At 40.3% G+C, this 17,502-nt stretch overlaps 2 protein-coding genes across 2 annotated transcripts in view; one reads left to right on the top strand and one right to left on the bottom strand.

The window, feature by feature from the left end:
• The window catches only part of PIK3C2A (phosphatidylinositol-4-phosphate 3-kinase catalytic subunit type 2 alpha), a 75,855-nt gene extending 58,895 nt beyond the window's left edge, over positions 1 to 16,960 (bottom strand). Inside the window, exon 1 of the mRNA XM_052811232.1 lies at positions 16,912 to 16,960. The gene's annotated coding sequence lies outside the window, so the exon portion shown is untranslated. The remainder of the gene's footprint in view (positions 1 to 16,911) is intronic.
• Positions 16,961 to 17,068: 108 nt separating this feature from the next.
• Positions 17,069 to 17,502, top strand: part of NUCB2 (nucleobindin 2) — a 31,124-nt gene continuing 30,690 nt past the window's right edge. Inside the window, exon 1 of the mRNA XM_052811235.1 lies at positions 17,069 to 17,309. The gene's annotated coding sequence lies outside the window, so the exon portion shown is untranslated. The remainder of the gene's footprint in view (positions 17,310 to 17,502) is intronic.

Here is a 17,502-nt window from a genome sequence, read left to right as displayed (position 1 = left end):
TGTTAGAGTGTCCTTTTTGTGAATGAGAAATTGTTAGTAGAAGCACAGGGATTATTAAAGGACAAATGTGTTTCCTCTGACAATAGGAAGATGGAACATATCGTAAAGGACAAAAACCTCTTTGCAGATACCATGACGTGTACCAGAACATGGTACTGACTTCGTGCAGCACGTCTGTTCCACAGAAATTCCCAAACATTTGTTCATTGGGGTGGGGACAGCAACATGAAGTTCACCCCCGTCCTGCTGATACGCTCTCGCTGGCACAGACCACGGGCGGGTGTCTCGCTGCCTCGTGAAGTGGTCTGGGGGAACGGCACTGCGGGGGCTCCCAGCTCGGCAGGGTGGGCAATGCTGCATTTTGGCCAGGTGCAAGCACCCACCCCGGACCAGCCAGCCTCAACATCGTAGTCCCAGCAACAATTCAAAGAAACCTCATGCAGTTGTCATAACCGGCGAGCTATGCTCAGTGCTGTAGCTCTTCTTGTGCGTGTGGCCTTCAAAAGTCTTATGGCCTGTGACTTGTATTTATGGAGCAGTTTAGAAACTCATATTTGAAAGAAAAAGGCTTAATTTGAATTATAAAGTACACTAACTCAGACTATGCAAGAAAGGAAAATTATGCATCTACATTTACAACTCCAATATTACACTGCTCTTCAGGATAGCTACAAGATTCAGTGATGTTTGAATTAAAGGCTAAACAGTTTAAATTTATCTTGTTATACTTTCTTAAAGATGTACATATAAAGAAATCATGTAGAATATACTGAGAACATATTAGCTTAAACAGAGTAAATACTACAAAAATCTACCAATCCTCAGCTAATCAAGACAGGTAGTTCTAATGTCCTCAAGGTGACTCTTATGTATTTAAAGGCAACAAGTTTTAAGCCCTAATTCCAGAACATCTGGTAATTTGTATCAAAAATTCAGCTACGATTTTTTAGTCTCTACAAACTTTTTTTTTTCTCTGAAAACCAGCAGAGGGAGACAGGTTCTTTTTTGCTCCTAAAGAAAGCAAAAGATTTTACTACTTCCTCAAAAATATACCTTCTGAAAATTAAGTATAATTTCCCAGATTAGTCTCACAATGCCTTTTCTCAGTAATTTTGAACTTAATTATTAATACTCACTTTTCTTGTTCTGAGTGTTTATTCAAGCTTAAATGGCTATTGCTTACATCTGCAGATGTTTATTCAACAGTATGTTGCTATTAATATTTCATTGTGGATTTCTTTCAGGGAGAAAGGGGATATAGTAATGAATGAAAGAGAAAAATAGGCCCTGCTTATGTTTTTATTGTTCACTGTTATGCAACAGCTTGCATGTTTTTCACGTGTGTAAGGTCTGCATACGGCTCTCAAAAATCTATAAAGTAATTTCAGCTGACTATATACACGAGTTACATATTTAAGGCTCAAACATAAGAAGAAAATTCTGCTCTGCAATCTAAAAATACTGCCAATAGTTTCAAGTGCAACTAAAACGTTCTCTTGAGTTAATTTCTTAGGACCCAGGTCCTGTTTCAGTAAATGGGAATTTAGGCACACTACTACTACAAATCTTGGCACAGAAACTTAGGTATGTTCCACACACTTTAGGCAACATTCTCTACAAAATGGCATGACAGGGCATATATTTGAAATTCTTCAGTGATTTTTCATATTTACGCCCCCCCCCCCCCTTTTTTTTTTCAAATAAATTATGCCCAGAAGAGCTACTAGAACAGGGAACCGAAGAACAGAAACAATTTAACACATTTTACTACTTGTTTTACTGTAAATACTTTGTAATAACTTTTAATCTATTTTTTCATATAACTTCCTTTTACAGATGGTTTATATAACCTGAGAAGAAATTTTAAGAAATGTTTTTTGGATAGAATGTGCTCTAAGTGATATGCACAATTTCTATCATGTGAAGGCTTTAAATGAAATGAAGCTTCTGAACATTCTTAAAATGGAGTAGAAGAGTTAGAAAACACATGCAGAAACTGTGTCAGTGCTGCAACATACTCAGGAGGTACTATGGGACAGTTGTTAGTCTACAGTATGCTTTGGTAAGGGCTATTCATGTAAGAATGATGCCAGAAAAACCTGAGGGAGAAACTGTGGGCAACAGGATGCATACCTGGAAATAGCAATCATTCCTTGGGTAAAGGTAATTGAGGTAATTGGGAAGACTTCTGGTATTTAAAATCCCAATCACAGCAAGTCATGCTTAATCAGACATCCAAAGGTAGAAGATAATAAAACTTCATATTGACTACTCACTTGAATTATCCCGTATTGAAGAATTAAAATAAAACAAACCAACCAAACCAAACCAGCACTACCAGTAGGAATTCTAGAGCAAGAGACTTCCACAGTGATCTCTTTGGCAGGCTGCTAAGAAAGAGGCTACAGGGTCTTCTCCCAGCTGCCCAAATTCCTGCAGCTCCAAGAAAGATTCAAGCCCTCACTAACAAAATCTGGCATTTCCTTTCTGGTACGAGCTAATTGCATGAAGCTTCATGTAGTAACCCTATGTTAATCAGTAACACAACCTCCCGGTTCTTTAAGCATTGCAAGTCAATGGAAATATTCTACTATTAAAAAAAATTTGAACAATTCCTTATGTCATGCATTTATTTGCAGTCACACAGTGTATATTGCTGAAAAAAATTATCCTATCAACTACCTTCAGTGAGATGGTTCTCATATCCCTGTCCAAGTCTAACTCTGTCATGGCTCTAGCCCTTAATCCTTGTATTTTGGTATACAATTTTTTGTAGTTTTCATAGGGGAAGTTAAGCGCACAATGTGTTTCCTGGAGGACATTTGTAAAACTGGTTTTCAGGTTAAGGGTCAATGATTCAAATTCATCAGATTTTATCTAATGGATGTTCTGGAAGCAGCAGAATTAATTTAAAATGCCTGAAATCCTTGCCAAGATGCTTTAATTGGTAAATAAGCATCTTCTGCTTAGGAATGACAGTTATGTAAGAGTAGATACTGGCACATTATTCAAAGGGATTTATTGCTTGCCTTTGCCGTTTACATTCACAAGCAGAAAGACATTCATGCTTGAGGGACAAAACTGGATATTGTTTTAATGAAAATGATGTACGAGTTTGGTGGAAAACTTTTCAAATAGGATTGCAGTGGTCAACCCCCAGCAGAAAGAAGCCAACAGCATTAATACGTGTCACAAGTCACTTAACTTGACGCAGCGCTTGTGTGCATGGGAGAAAAAGAGTAGTGTATGCTCATGTATGCACTGCTCACTGAGAAACTTCAAGGAGGACAGCTAAGCAGCATACCGCACAGTTCTGGCCTCATTATGAACCCTGTCTTTGTAGATACTCCTCATCCATCAAAATAATTCTACCGCATACATCAGGAACCCTGTCAGGATTGAGCTTATGCATCCAAGTGTGGGTGTGCAGAACACATTGGGAACATCACTTCTCATCTTCCAAGGTGTCAGAGAAATCACCTGTCAGCAAACCTTCTCGGGATCCACAGTCATCCTTCTGCAATGAAGCAGTGACATCAGGCCATGGAGAAATACAGCGCTCATCCTAATTAAGAGCAGAGCTCAGGCAGTATTGAAGCATTTGCAAACACAGTATCAATGTTAAGAAGATTACTTGTTTTCCAAATATAAATGTAATACTAAGTTTTAAATAGTAATGGTCCTTTGCTTGAGAAATATACTACTGCATAGTCTTTTGGAAGAGCAGAAATTCGTCATCCAAATCAGGAATCACATCACAGTAGCATTAAGCATGATCTTGTATTGAAAAGCATGACTTTGTATTTAAATCCATGGAAGTTTTGCTCTGGTTTCACTGAAAACATAGCCTAAAAAGAACAAAATTATCTTTGCTTCATCCCACAAAAACCAATGGATGAATCCACCTGCAATGTTTTGGCATCCCCCAGAGGTACCTGGCTGAATCTTTGACCTGTGAGAGACTATGTATTAAAATACCAAACTAATGAAAAGCTAGGTCCTCCAGCTATTTGTTCATACTCTGTTAGCAAGGTCATCCTGTCCTTCTTAGTCTCACATTATTAAAAACAAGTCCAACTCTAACCTGGTCATTAGATTATGAAGTAAAATGCCCATCTCCTATCTAATATTAAAAACCTTTGAAAATCCATAAGGTTTAAGTTGAAAAGCTAGAATTTTTCTAAAACCAGGTAGTCTTTATGAGATTTAAAACCTGAATAAAGATTAAAATGCTAGTCTTATAAAATGGCCCTACCATGCAGTGAAGTATTATAAATGTAGTTCCTGGCTACTACCTTTTCCTAAAGCAGCAGAGAACATGCAGTACTGATCATCTCTGATCTCTCTCTTTGGTAGAGAGAGACTTTAATAGCTTGTTCTAAAGACAGACAGAAGTGGACTTTTTTCAGCCCTGAAAAGAAACATTCCCAGCCTTTTAGAGAATTCCCTGAATACCTTCAAGTATGCATACAGCTTTCACTAAAGGTGTAAGCCACGGATTTGAAACGGATTTTTTTTTTTTTTCCTAAAATTATTGCTATCACAAATCCTACAGTTTGGAATAGCCAGGCTAAAAGTCCTGTTCTCAATTATACCACTTCTATGTGCTTAGTTTTTCTCACATCACAGTTTCATGAGCTTTGCAGTCACCACACAGTTTTCTAAGGAAAAGGACAGATAGCCTGACAGCTGTAGAGGGCTTACACTGAAAGCATTTAAAGAATCCTTCTTTAATCTGATTTTAGTGGAAATTAAGCTTTACTAATTTTCTATTTGCACCAAAATTAACAGGGTTGATCTCACAGATAACTAAAACATTCCCCAGAAGTTTGCAATCTGTTATGTGCAGTCTCAAAAGCTGTTATTATGTTGCATTCAGACAAAGTAAGAACTAATGAAGGAACCAGAGCAAAAAGCTGAAACTATCTGTTTCCATGACTGTGTATCATAAAGTAATTTGGTAAGATTCCATGTGACCCCTCAATAAAGGGGATTTGCAGCAAACCCTAGGGTATATTCAGTCTCTGAAAACCAGGCCACATGGTGGGACATGGTTAAGACCAGAACTCAGGTATTCAGCTTCCCACAGGCTCTTCCATAACTATTAGATTGTTTTCAGAAAGTCCCTTTTAACCCTAAATTACTTCAAAAATACTCAACAATTTTTAATCTCCTTTCAGATATCGCAATTCAGAAAATTCACTAACCTTTTGGAGTGTAATCACCAATAACATTTTTCCACTGCTGTATTTTTTTTTCCTTTTTTCCCCTTCTTAAGTAAGCATATAGGTTAAGGAAGCTCACACAAGCATGCTAGGTTATTTCACCACCTAGCATTTTAGTGACCTAGCCCAAGTCATTTAGGGTCAAAACAGACTTCTACAACACTGAAGACCCTGCAACTCATTAGAAACCATTAGTTCATCAGTAAAACACAAATGTATTATGCTCTCAACTAAGTGCACACATGGAGATTAGAAAGTACTAATAGAGCATGACTAGCACCTTTGCAAATAAAGGACTTCAAAGATATATACACTGCTTGCCTAATGGCAAAAGGCAGACAGATGTGATGACAGAGGTAGACCTTGTATTGAAAGCTTTTTTTTTATTTTAAACCCATGCTTAAACTCCCATGTCCCTCTGTGATCATTAAGCACTGGGAATGAATGTTTTGGGCTGTTGTTGTAAATGAGGATTTAAAAAAATCTGATGCTGATATTTTTACTGGCTTTGAAAACCCTTAAACGATTAAATAACTTGATTGCAGTTTACTACTAATCCTCAGTGGTACAGAAGTCAGAGTATTTTGATGCAAGACATCAATTCTTGCCCAAAATTTGAGTCCTATGAGGGACTCTGCGTCTGCAGTCATTAATGTGAAGGGAGTTTTACCTTGACCAGATGATAAAGCCTTAAGATTGCATTTGAGTATCTAAAAAGAGTTTTGTGCAGTCACTTCAGTTGGTAAAGTTCCTTGAAACCTCAGAAAATAGTATTAATTTAAAAATGGCATGGAAAGCAATATTTGTTTCCATCTCTGTGAGTATAGCAATTCTACTCAACACAAAGACTGTGCGATTTGTTTGGTAGGTTGGGGAAGAATGACTCTTCAGGAGGATTTGCAGGGGCTCCACATGTCCCTTTGCACAAGAAGTTTTGGGGAGAGGCTCAGACATGCCAGACAAGGACAGATGAAAAGAATTTGCTGCAAGACAGGCTTTCCAGTCCCCTTGTAATTAGGTAACTGAACCTGCACCATTTCTTCGATGAAATTATACATCTGCAGCCTGAGGCTCACAGAAAGAGTTTGGTAACGCTTTTACAACAGATAGTTTGTTGAGGCAGACCAGTCTGTCTTGGCTTCAGTTCACCAGCCTGCAAAATGGACGTTAGGTAACTGTGGTTTTGTGAAACAAGGAACAATTGCAGAGTGCTTTCAGATAGACTGATGAAAGCTTTTACTTTGTACATTACATTTTTATTGGTGGAGGGTATATAAGGATGTGGGAGTGACACCAGAAGATGTGACAACATAAGCAAAGAAAATACAGTTCAGAAGAAGAATTGTTGTTGTGCTGATCTATTTTATAGGTCAGTCTTTCTCTCAGACATTTCCACCTCCACTACCTTTCACAACTGTAAACACTTTCAGCAACTGCAGCAAGTACCATAAAGAAAGGCACTATTGGCTACCTTTAATCCAGTGCTACCACCAGAAAAGCAGGCAGCATGTAGCTAACCAATTGTAGGAAGCTCTTAGGTGTTGGTTCACAAGGCAGTTTTTCCACTTCTAAGTTGTATCAACAGATTTGGAATCAAAGCTTCTGGGTTTTTTTTTTTTTTCCCAGTGTGGCAGTTGCTCCACAACATGGAATAACTTCTTTGCTTCACAATCTATGAAACCCTTAGCTTAATATTTACCTGTTTCACAGAATAAGTATGGACACTAACAACCATAAAATATTTCATATCAAAATTGCCTGCAAGAAGAAACAGTGTCTAAGTAATTATAGTGTGATGGCCATTTAGTTGCACAATTGATTTCATGTTCATCTTCCAAAATTATCTTAAAGGTATTACTTTTATATTCATACCACTATTTAATTCCTGCTTCTGAAAAAAATATTCTTAAAAGTGAGTGGTAGTTGCAGGAGTATGTAGCAATCTTGATTTTCTTTTTCCACAAGGTTTTTTGTACACTTTGCTTCAAACTGTCCTTCCCCCACTTATCCCTGTGACATGAGTCATTCAGGTCAACCACGTAACTTTTCATCCAAATTAGATACATTCAGTAAAATTACCAGTTAGATACCAAAGCAAATGTCTATATAGAGTCCATCTTTTGAAAAAGCTCAAGCTACGCAACAAAATGTTATACTGATCTATGAGTTTTCCTACTCCAGGATATGTAATTTCTTTTGAAAGAGCTTGCATTATGATTTATTTCCATTCCTCTGCATGAGGTAGAAGCCCATATTTCCATTTTCTAGACACTCAGCTCAGCAGAGGCAAGAAAATTATAAACAATGCTCTTTCAAATATTCTTACCCAGCCTTATTTTTATGAATACTTTTGGAGGTGAGGAAAACTATTTGCAATGCAGTATTAAACATGTATGAATTGACAAAGAATAAAGATCAATGGTTGATAAAGTACAAAGGGTGGCAGAAGCAGAGTGAAACAACTTTTAAGCTACTTTTATGTTTATAACTAGAGTTTATATAGATCAATACAAAACATGCAAATTCCCCCCAGCACATCTTTTGGAGAAACCTCTTTTTAGAAGTTCATCAAAGAAAGGAAAAGTTGAGATGATTTCCCTTTCTGTAATAAAGTCGCCCCTCGCCACATATTATTTACACATCTTGCGCATAATACTACTACTGACAAGAAAGTGTTTCATCTCTGAAGTAGACAAAATGTTTCCTGATGGCCAGGGTCCAAAACAATGCAGGATGGAGCAGAACTTGCAACCATATCCTCTCATTCTTGTAATATTCAAATTTCCTCAGCAATGTTTTCAGGAACAAGATAATGTTGGGGTCCAACAAGGACACCAACAATACTTCTTGCTAAATACTGTTCCTATTTCCAGTGTGAGGAAAAAAATACATGTTCAGTCTATAACTCATCGTTCCAAGGAGCACATAGATTTTTTTTTTGTGTGTGTGTTTTATTTTCAACTCCCAAAACTGTAAATATTGCCAGCACTATTCTACAGTTGTCCACAAACATGCATATTTCATTTCAGCATAACCAGATGAAACAGTGGACAAAAGGGTGCTTTATGCTGTAGAGAGTCTAGAAAGGTTGGGGAAATGGCTTCCAGTCCAGAAACGCTCTTGCTACCCTTTCACTGCAAGATTCAGTCTTCAACACATTCCCCATGGAAGAGCAGCAGGGAAAAACAAATAGACTCCAGACAGGCAGGGGACTGGGGAGTGAGAGCCACCTCTCCTCAAACATCTCTGTGGAGCACAAAAATGAAAGGCCATGAATTCTGGTTTAAATCCTCCACTTGCATATTTCCTGAAAAACACTCAATACACACATTCACCTGCATGCTTGCTCAGGCTTGTGCATGCTCACGCTCACCAGTATGAATACATACTGATGCATCTTTACATTCACTCACACGCCTCCCACATGCCCGTTTGCTCATACACACCAACTCCTGCTCTGTCTCACGCCCATGCTCATGTGTACTCACACACACTCACTTGGTCGTACAGCTGCATCCCCTTGCACTCACATGTGCTTCCCCCCATCCTTTGAGATTTTTCTTGCTAGAACAACTAATCTCATTCTTTGGCTATGCATTTTGTATTTTCAACACCAAGTTCTGCTAATGGCACCAATTATTATTTTGTCTGCAATTAAAGATAAATCCTTACCAGGAACTAAGTACCATAATTTAAAAACCTAAAGGAAAACAAAGACTTTCGGTTCGTACAATTCATCACAACACAAGGTAACAGCACTTTTCATCCACAGTGCCTAAACTTTTCACGTGTAGGTAAGTGAAAAGCATGCTCTGAACTTTAACCTCTCAAAGATACATCAGATCCTACCTCATCTTTCTCCAAAGCAGTTAAAAAGCTTATACTTTAACTCTGATTTGCAATCCAGCCCAAAAGGTGGGACAACTTCACAGAGCAGAAGACAGCTAAGAAATTGCAACGTGCAATACCAAGGAAAGACAGGTAGCAATATTCAGCATGTACCTTTGAATCTGCCACCTGATCTGATTGCTTTTTTCTTGTGTTATGAGAAATAGCGACCATTTCTACTCACCTCCAGCATGCCACTCATTACATTACAGGAACAGACCCGCATGTCATATTTACGATACAGGTGCACAATGGATTTATGCAGTAACGTAACAATCCTTTGCATTTTATGCTATCATTTTCCTAGCAATTCCATTATTCCTAATACTTGCTATTTTGACCACCACTGAGCATTGCACTGATGTTTTCACAGAACTTTCTTATTACACATCCACAATCTTAGCAACAAGAGAGCTAGTCCAGAGTTTGCCATTTTGGATGAAAAAAAAAAAAAGAAAAAAAAAAAACCTAAATCAAGACTGTCGTCTTCAAGGCAAGTAAGTTTACATTACTAAGACATTTGCTGCCTTATCACCCAGCTACTGAGTACTCTGCAGATCCAAAGTAAAAGGTCAATTTTCAATTTTATTACTCTAAGTAATTCCCTGTCATCAACAAACTTTCTCACATCATTTCGTACCCCCTTTGGGATCATTTATGATAACACTGAAGCACAGAGGCCTGGTACAAATTTCTGGGAAACATCATTGCTGACTTCCCCCCATTAGTCCAAGGTTTATAGAAGAAAAATAACAAATAAACCAAAAAACCTAAACACCACAAGAATAAAACCCCCATATTGACTCCCCCTTTTTTCCCTGCAATAACTGAGTGATAAACACATGCATATAATTGTGACAGGACAGAAGTAGATGTAATTTTAAAAGACAGGCATTTTTTAAAATTACTACGACAATCTTGTAAATATCTGGTAGATACTTAGCCTTTGCCTAACATTCAGATGCTGCTCATCTGCTTTACAATGACAGTGGCATTATATAAACTGCAGATGACTTGAAAAAATATGTAATAAAATATTGATTTAGACAAGAAATCAAATAAAAACTGCATCAGGAATAAAATGCTACATTTTCCTTTAATGAGACATTTATGGTACTTCTTATTCTGCATGAGATGTATGATATACATACACTTGTATATCCTTTACCACAAGTCTTTTTTTCTACTTCTTTTAATATTTCCATTAGTGGAAACAAGAAGCCAAGAAAATGCTGTAAGTGATACACTTCTTGCTGCAACCACAGTACCCTACGTTTTACTTCTTGTTTTTCTTGCTGTTCGTTATCTCATTTCCAAGCCATCCTCTCTTCCGTTGAGAGTACCAAAATAGCTTGTACCAACTTAGATGTCTTATCTCCTTCTTAAGCAAGATATCATTCCTCTTCTGTCTTCCCTTTGCAACTTTTCCATGTTGCTTCAAGTCTGAAATTATCCTCATGTCCTGTACTAGTATTCATATTTTTCTACACCTTCAAAACAGTGAAACCTGTTTTGGTTTTTTGGTTTGTTTTTTTTTAAACTATGCTTTCTTCCTCAATTTAGTCTGTTCTTTCCTTCTGAACATACTATGGGTCTTGCCTCAGTTCTAACTATAAGCATTTTGGAGGCAAGATCACACCTGTTTCTCCGACCACATCTCCTTCTTTGTTTCTAAAGCACCCTGCATCTTTACCAGGTTTTGGTAAATGTGCACATAACTGATCTTCCTCTACAGAATAAAAACTGTCTATTTTCTTTTTCAGTCAGTGTAGACCTGAAATTTTCAGGGAAGCTTCCCTTCTCCGATCTCTAAAGTCCTAAGTCACTAGCTTGCTTGTTTAGAAAAATGTACTTTATAAAATTTTACAGAAATGTAAACAAATACTCAAAAGGAAGTAGGCATAGACCTAAACATATGATTAAATACTTTGCTGCACCAAGGCCTAAATATTCCTGTTTCCAAATGAAGTAATTTGGCTGATAAATTTCTGTTTAAGAGTTGCTGAATTTAAAAACTGAATCTGATTAAGCATGTTTACCTTTATAAAACATTTTTATAAACCCTTTATCAAACCCTCTTTGATCAGACTAAGATTTATTACTTTTGTTCTAGGGTAGCAATCTTATTAAAGTTCAGTAAATAAAATTTTCTATTATGAAAATATTTATTTCTCCTCATCCTTTCCAACCCTTTCTAAGTTCACAGTATATTTTACTTTTCCTTTCACTTACAATATACAGAAAAAAATATTTTTTATAATTTTAAAATTAGAAAATCAGTCTGAAAATTAATACATCACTCTGAAATCTGTAGCAGAAAGCCAGACAGGTACATACCCAAGAAAGTACAGGCAGAAGATGAGAGATAATATAGGATCACTTCAGACTTACAAACTTTCATAGACAAAGAGCTCTCTCGTTCTGTGTCTGAGCTGTTCAGTACCTAACAGAAAAGGGACCTGGAGTTTCTACTACTGCAATATAAATAGTTGCAGTTACACTGATAACTCATCTTTATTCTAGAATTTGGGTTTTGGTCAACATTAGAAGACAACAGATTTTTTTCTCTACCTCTCCAAATTAACTAGTGTAATGGAATTCTCCTCAAGAGTTGCAATAAATAGGTTCTCGTTATATGTCATTGAGTAGATAACTAACACCGAAACAGGAATGAGAAATCTCTAATAACCAACCAGAACAATCCATCTAGTTTTTCGTTCCAATTAATCACATGACATGACCAGAAGCAGATCCACCAAGGGACCAAACCACAGGCACTCCCAGTCACCAACAGGCACACATCCCACCCCATGGCTGTGGTCAAGCTGCCAGATGTGCCCCAGATCATGGAAGGGGGCACTGGCACAGCCCCAGAAAGCCAGGGATCCACCCTACCCAGAGGTTCTCCACCCTTCAGTAAAAGCAGGTTCCAGTCTGACATGAAATAGCCACATAGTCTTTGGAGAGAGAAAAATAAGTAGCATAACTAACTAGGCTACAGTACTTATCAGCTTGTGACTGAGGGTGAAAACAATCTTGAAATAGTCAAAGCAATGATAGAAATCTCCACTCCAAGCAGCAGGCCTTACAACAGCTTGGGACCTGAGAGAAGGAAAAAAAAAAGATATTATCATCTTTCAGCTGTTGATTATTTGTTTTTAAAACTATAAAATCTTGCTGCTTGTGTTTTCTACTAAGGGGTGAGGTATTGCAAGTTTAGCATAGAATAGCTGCAACACTGTAAGAGCATGTTGTGGTTTAATTCACAGCAACTTATTAATGAATTCATACATTTGGCTTACAAAACCACAGGTTAGAGATATTCCCTCCTCCCAGCCTGGAAGGGGTTCTTAAAAGTGACTGCAATTTTCAGCTCTGAATTGCAACATCTGGATTAGTTCTATACAAAGCCTTTTGTTCTACATTTCATTTCCTAGAAAGGCTTGTACTAGCCAAAAGTAATATACAATGCTACTGCAATTTTGTGACAGAAAGATGTATCTTGCCTCAGTAAATTCATCTCAGTTGTACAAGTTGTACAAGTTGTTCCATATATCTGCTAAAGTAAGACTGTATATGTATGAATTAACAAGAGAAGATCTGGCAAACTCTTCCCTGCGTAAAAGACAGACTACACAATAAAAAAAAATTGCTAAAATTACAGCATAATTCCTCTACTCCCTTTTTAGCCAGGATACTCATACCAGGGCTTAAATGTAAGGAAGTAATTTTGTTGAGAGAAAAGCTAACCCTGTTACAACCGGAGACAATGCCCACAAAATGGGTAATTCTGGTACAGAACAGTCTCCTGAAAGCCAGGATATGGCCATAACTGATAAGCTCATGGAACTAATAACTACAGTTGGATAAAGAGTTTCCAAAAAAAAAAAAAAAAAAAAAAGCAGTAGTATTATTCAGGGAGGACATGAGCTGTGCTTGTTCAAACTGGGGAAAGATACCAGGCAGAGGTCTGCCAGAAAAAGAAAACTTATGGGCCATACACTAAGCTAAGTAGAAACTCGTATAACTCCTCTGAAACCAATGCCTCCTCAAGGAGACATAAGCCACAGCAGAGTCCCATCACTGAATTAACTGCCTTCTTGCCTGCCACTTTCATATGAAGTCAACAGCCCTCCCACGCCAGATAAATTAGGCACTTAACCATGACACTCTTTACAATCACTATTTTATTTCAATTTCATGTCTGTGGTTATGTCTATGAACTCACTGCTGTTGGGAAACACAGTGAATGACTTCAGCAGCCTCAGCTCTGTGGCCAGCAGGTACTTGTACATGTCACAGGAAACCACACGTTGTGCTAGTTAAGCATGAATTTTTCAATTCCAGCATTGCCACAGCCATAGAGAGAATAAACTCTGTTCTCATTTCTGTGTTTTTTTCCTAATTCAAATGAAACAAGTTACAATATGGCTTCTGCCACTACTGCTTCTTCCAATAGACAGAACTGGGGGTGGGGGGGTGGGGGGAAGTACTTTACCACGAGCCTTGAAGTTATCAGCTTACTCTGTGGTTAAAATACTAATGCTAGTAAGTTAGCCTTTCTACCCACTTTTACTCTGAGAAAATAACGTTTGCTGCTGCCAATGGCAAAAGTAGCATCTGTCACTGTGTTTCCCAGAGCAGAGAGACAGAAGAGGGAGATTAAGGAGCCAAAGTTTAGGACTACTGCTTCAGAGACATTTGACTACCTAACTCTGTTCTGCTGATGAGAGTTTTTATATCAATAACCTTCCACAAAATAAAAAAAAAAAAACAAAACCAGCAAAAAGTATCAAGGACACTCTGATACATAGGAGGTCTCTTGAAATCCTACCCATTTTTTCCAACATACTGGAACAGGGTAACAAAACAGTAGCCAAAGATAGTCCTTTCTTTCACTCTGCCATGCTATGTCCAGCATTAAGAACAGTGTTTCTCAGTTTCAGATTAAGGTAACTGCTTCCGTTGCAATGTTAAAATCCTTAGCAGCTTTCAAACCCTGCAGCTTCCTGCATGTTGAAACTGGTGTGACATTTAAGAATCCAAAAAGCATCTTCTAAACCATCTAAAGTAGCAATCAAACAGCTTTAGAAGCTGTGTAGCTAAAGCCAGGGGAGATCTGAGCTAAACAGACTCCAAAAAACAACATACAAACCCAAAAGAATTAAGTGAAAGAAAAAAGAAATGGCAAGGGCCAGAAAAAGGGAGAATGAATCTGTCAATCTCGATAAGCCTAACACCATCGTGTAGCTTATAACAGAAGAAAAAACTGCTTTAGAAATTTAGAAACCAACTTAGAAGTAAAGCAGGAAATCATAACAGAACAAACCTTGCCACTGCATTAAAGTGAGTGTATTTTAATCTAATGGTATACACCAAGATGAATTTCCTTGCATTCAGATACGCCAGGCTTCTCATGTATTGACCAGTGTCAGTACAGCTATTGCACTACTGCCTGGGCACCCTGCCCTGTTGGTTCACAGGATGTTTGCATAAACTGGCCATGGACGTTTTTACCATCGTGTATTCCAAATCAGCCATTGAAGAGCTTGACATCGTGCCTTACTGGGGAAAACAACACTGGATGTCCCATATTACCAATAGCATCAAGGGCACAGCTCCACACAGCTTTTTCCCTTTTGGCACCAATAGTTGTTTAAAGAATTTCCAACTCTCCCCCATGCTCCCCTTCACTGATGCTAGTAAAGGCAGAAAAAAAAAAAGTGCATATATTTTAATATTTCCAGCAGGAAACTGATCTACCCTGCAGCCTTGCGAACACCTGTTCAAATACAGAAGACAAAACAGTATGGCAGAGCAGCATGTTGTAGGCTATAACCTTAAACTAAGCTGCAAAAAGTGAGGATGATTCTGTTCCCAGAAAGCCAACTAAGTCAGTTATGGCCAAACACTACCCAGCGCACTAGAGGTTTTCCTTCCTGCCTTATCATGTAACTGGCTCCTGATGACACGTAGGTGAGGATGCTGGGTCACTGCCACACAGGCAGAGCACAAGCTCCCTGCCCACAGCAAGTCATGCTTGTGGAGCCGGTTACATGTCAAAAGGTCCGGTCCCAACTGGCTCTCCTTGTGCAACGTTGTGGTTTACCCGGATAAAATGTGGAGCCGCAAGTTTACAGGTTCTTTTTGCACATATTCGTGGCACGCTTTCAACTGAATTTTAAGTATCGTTGTACATTTGTTTCAACTGTTCCCGTCAGAACAGCTATTCAGTTTTTTGCTGCAAGCTGTTTGTGGTAAGTGACATGTGTGTACAAATTTATGCTTAATAAATTCCAGTGCTTCCAGGTCCCCCAGATGAGTCTACAAACTAGTAAGGAACACTAACTGACCACAAAACTCTGTTTCTAAAGTGAAAAATAGTGTAGGAAAATGATTTTGTAGTATTGAACAGTATCTCCTTGAAAGACAGGGAAAGCTCCAACTAGTGTCAGCCCTATTACTTTAATAGCTTTCTATTACCACAGATGTCATTATAGACAGTTTACATTCCCATTTTTCTTTCACATGCATAACCCAGAAGCTACAATTTCAACCACTGCTTTGGACTCCAATTCTCATTATAATTAAGCATTCAAAACCCCATAACAGTTTTGAGTATCTTGCCTAGACTGTGCAAATCCCTCAATAATTTATTTTTTCCTCTCGTTTGTATAAACTATTGCAACAGTTCCTTAAAAAAAAAATCTTAACTTGTAGATACTTGTCTTGTAAATCAGAATAACAGAAATACAATGCACAGTGATAAAAGTTTTTCACTTTTGCACATGTCAATACATCTTTGTTTAAACACGAGTACAGGCTCACAGTATTAAGAGGTTACAACTAGAATCTATGCTTATTCCAGAAACAGTTATTTTTATAGGACTATAGCATACTTGCTGTTACAGCTGGTATTTACCTAGCTGCTAAAAATAACTTTTCTGAATAATTTCTGAGCACTTTTAGTGCTGACTAAATGCCTAGAACACACAGAAGGTATTAGACCAAAAAAACAGGTACGACACTTTGAAACAGGGTGGGAATGGAAATCCACACATCAAACCCCAAGCATAAACAAATGTGCAGGCTGAAAATAGTTTCCTAAATTGTTTAATCTGCATAGAGGTCAAGATTTCCCCCCACCTCACTTTTTCCTCCTCTAAGAGGAAGGGAAAACCAAGTCCGAACACAGTAAGGCTCAAATGGGTAAAAAACAGCAAAAAGAAGAAGGAGCAGTCCTGGAAAAGGATGCCTGAAAATACATTTTCAAATTCCCATCTGTCAGTTCGGGACCGGACACGTAACGGTCAGGATTTACTACAACCAAGAGGTTTGCACAAAAGGCCATCTGCCCGCAGGAGCCAGTTTTCACGAGCAGTACCAAGGGAAGCGACGGCGTTCGCGCAGCGGACGCGGGACAGGAAGGAGCTCTCGTCCCTGGGGGGGACCCGCGGCTGCCGGCAGCGGACGGACGCGCTCCCGCCGCGGCCCGAGCCAAAGGGAACACCTTTTCCTCCCGCCACGCAGCAAGGGGCGGCCCACCCGGGGCGGCCAAGCCGTTCGCACGGGCAGCCGGGGGGAGTGGAGAAGACGGCACCGCGCCCCGGCCCAGGCCTGGCGCGTCTCCCCGCAGGAACGGCAGGCCGGGGCTTCCCCATCCCCCCCGGACTAACGGGCCCCTCGGGGCTGCCCAGCGCCACAGCCCGGCCCCCCCGGTACGTGCCCGCGTCCCCACCTCCCCCGTGACGCCAGAGGCGCGCGGCCAGGGCCCGCCCCCACGGCGACCGCCACGTACCTTGTCGGCGCAGGCGGCCGTGGTGGCGGCCCGGCCTCTCGCGTAATCTCGCCTCGGCGTCCGGCCGCTGCCCAATCAGAGACCTCCGCGACGCCCGAGCGGGGGTCAGGCCCGGCCAATCCCCACGCTCCGGGGGGCGGGACCTGTCCCCATGGCAACGGGAGCCGGGGCCGCCGGAGTGCTGTGGGGCTGTCGCGCCGCACCGCACCGCGCCGCACCGCACCGCACCCTACCGCACCCTACCCTACCCTACCCTACCCTACCGCGCCTCGCCGCGGTGCCGAGCCCCGCAGATCCTCAGGAGGACGCCCGGGGGACGCCCCCTTCATCCCCGCGCCCAGGAGACACCTCGCCCTTAAGAAGCAGCGGCTCCTCTCCCACCGCAGGGGGACCGAAAGGTAGCATGGCCCGCCTCAGGCCGCCCCCGGGGCGGCGGTGCCCCCCTCGGTGGCGGAGGGGGCCGGCAGGAGGCGCCCCGCGGGCGCGGAGCGGAGCGGAGGCCTCGCGGCGGGGCAGCTCCTGTCAGGGAGAACCGTCGGCCGGCGGGGGGGGGCGGCCGGGGAGGGGGTGCGCGCTCTCCCTGGTGGGGGT

The sequence above is a fragment of the Harpia harpyja genome, chromosome 16, assembly GCF_026419915.1.
Source record: "Harpia harpyja isolate bHarHar1 chromosome 16, bHarHar1 primary haplotype, whole genome shotgun sequence".
Lineage (NCBI taxonomy): Eukaryota > Metazoa > Chordata > Aves > Accipitriformes > Accipitridae > Harpia > Harpia harpyja.
Note: the sequence above shows the minus strand (reverse complement) of the source record. Positions and strands in the feature narration are given on the sequence as shown.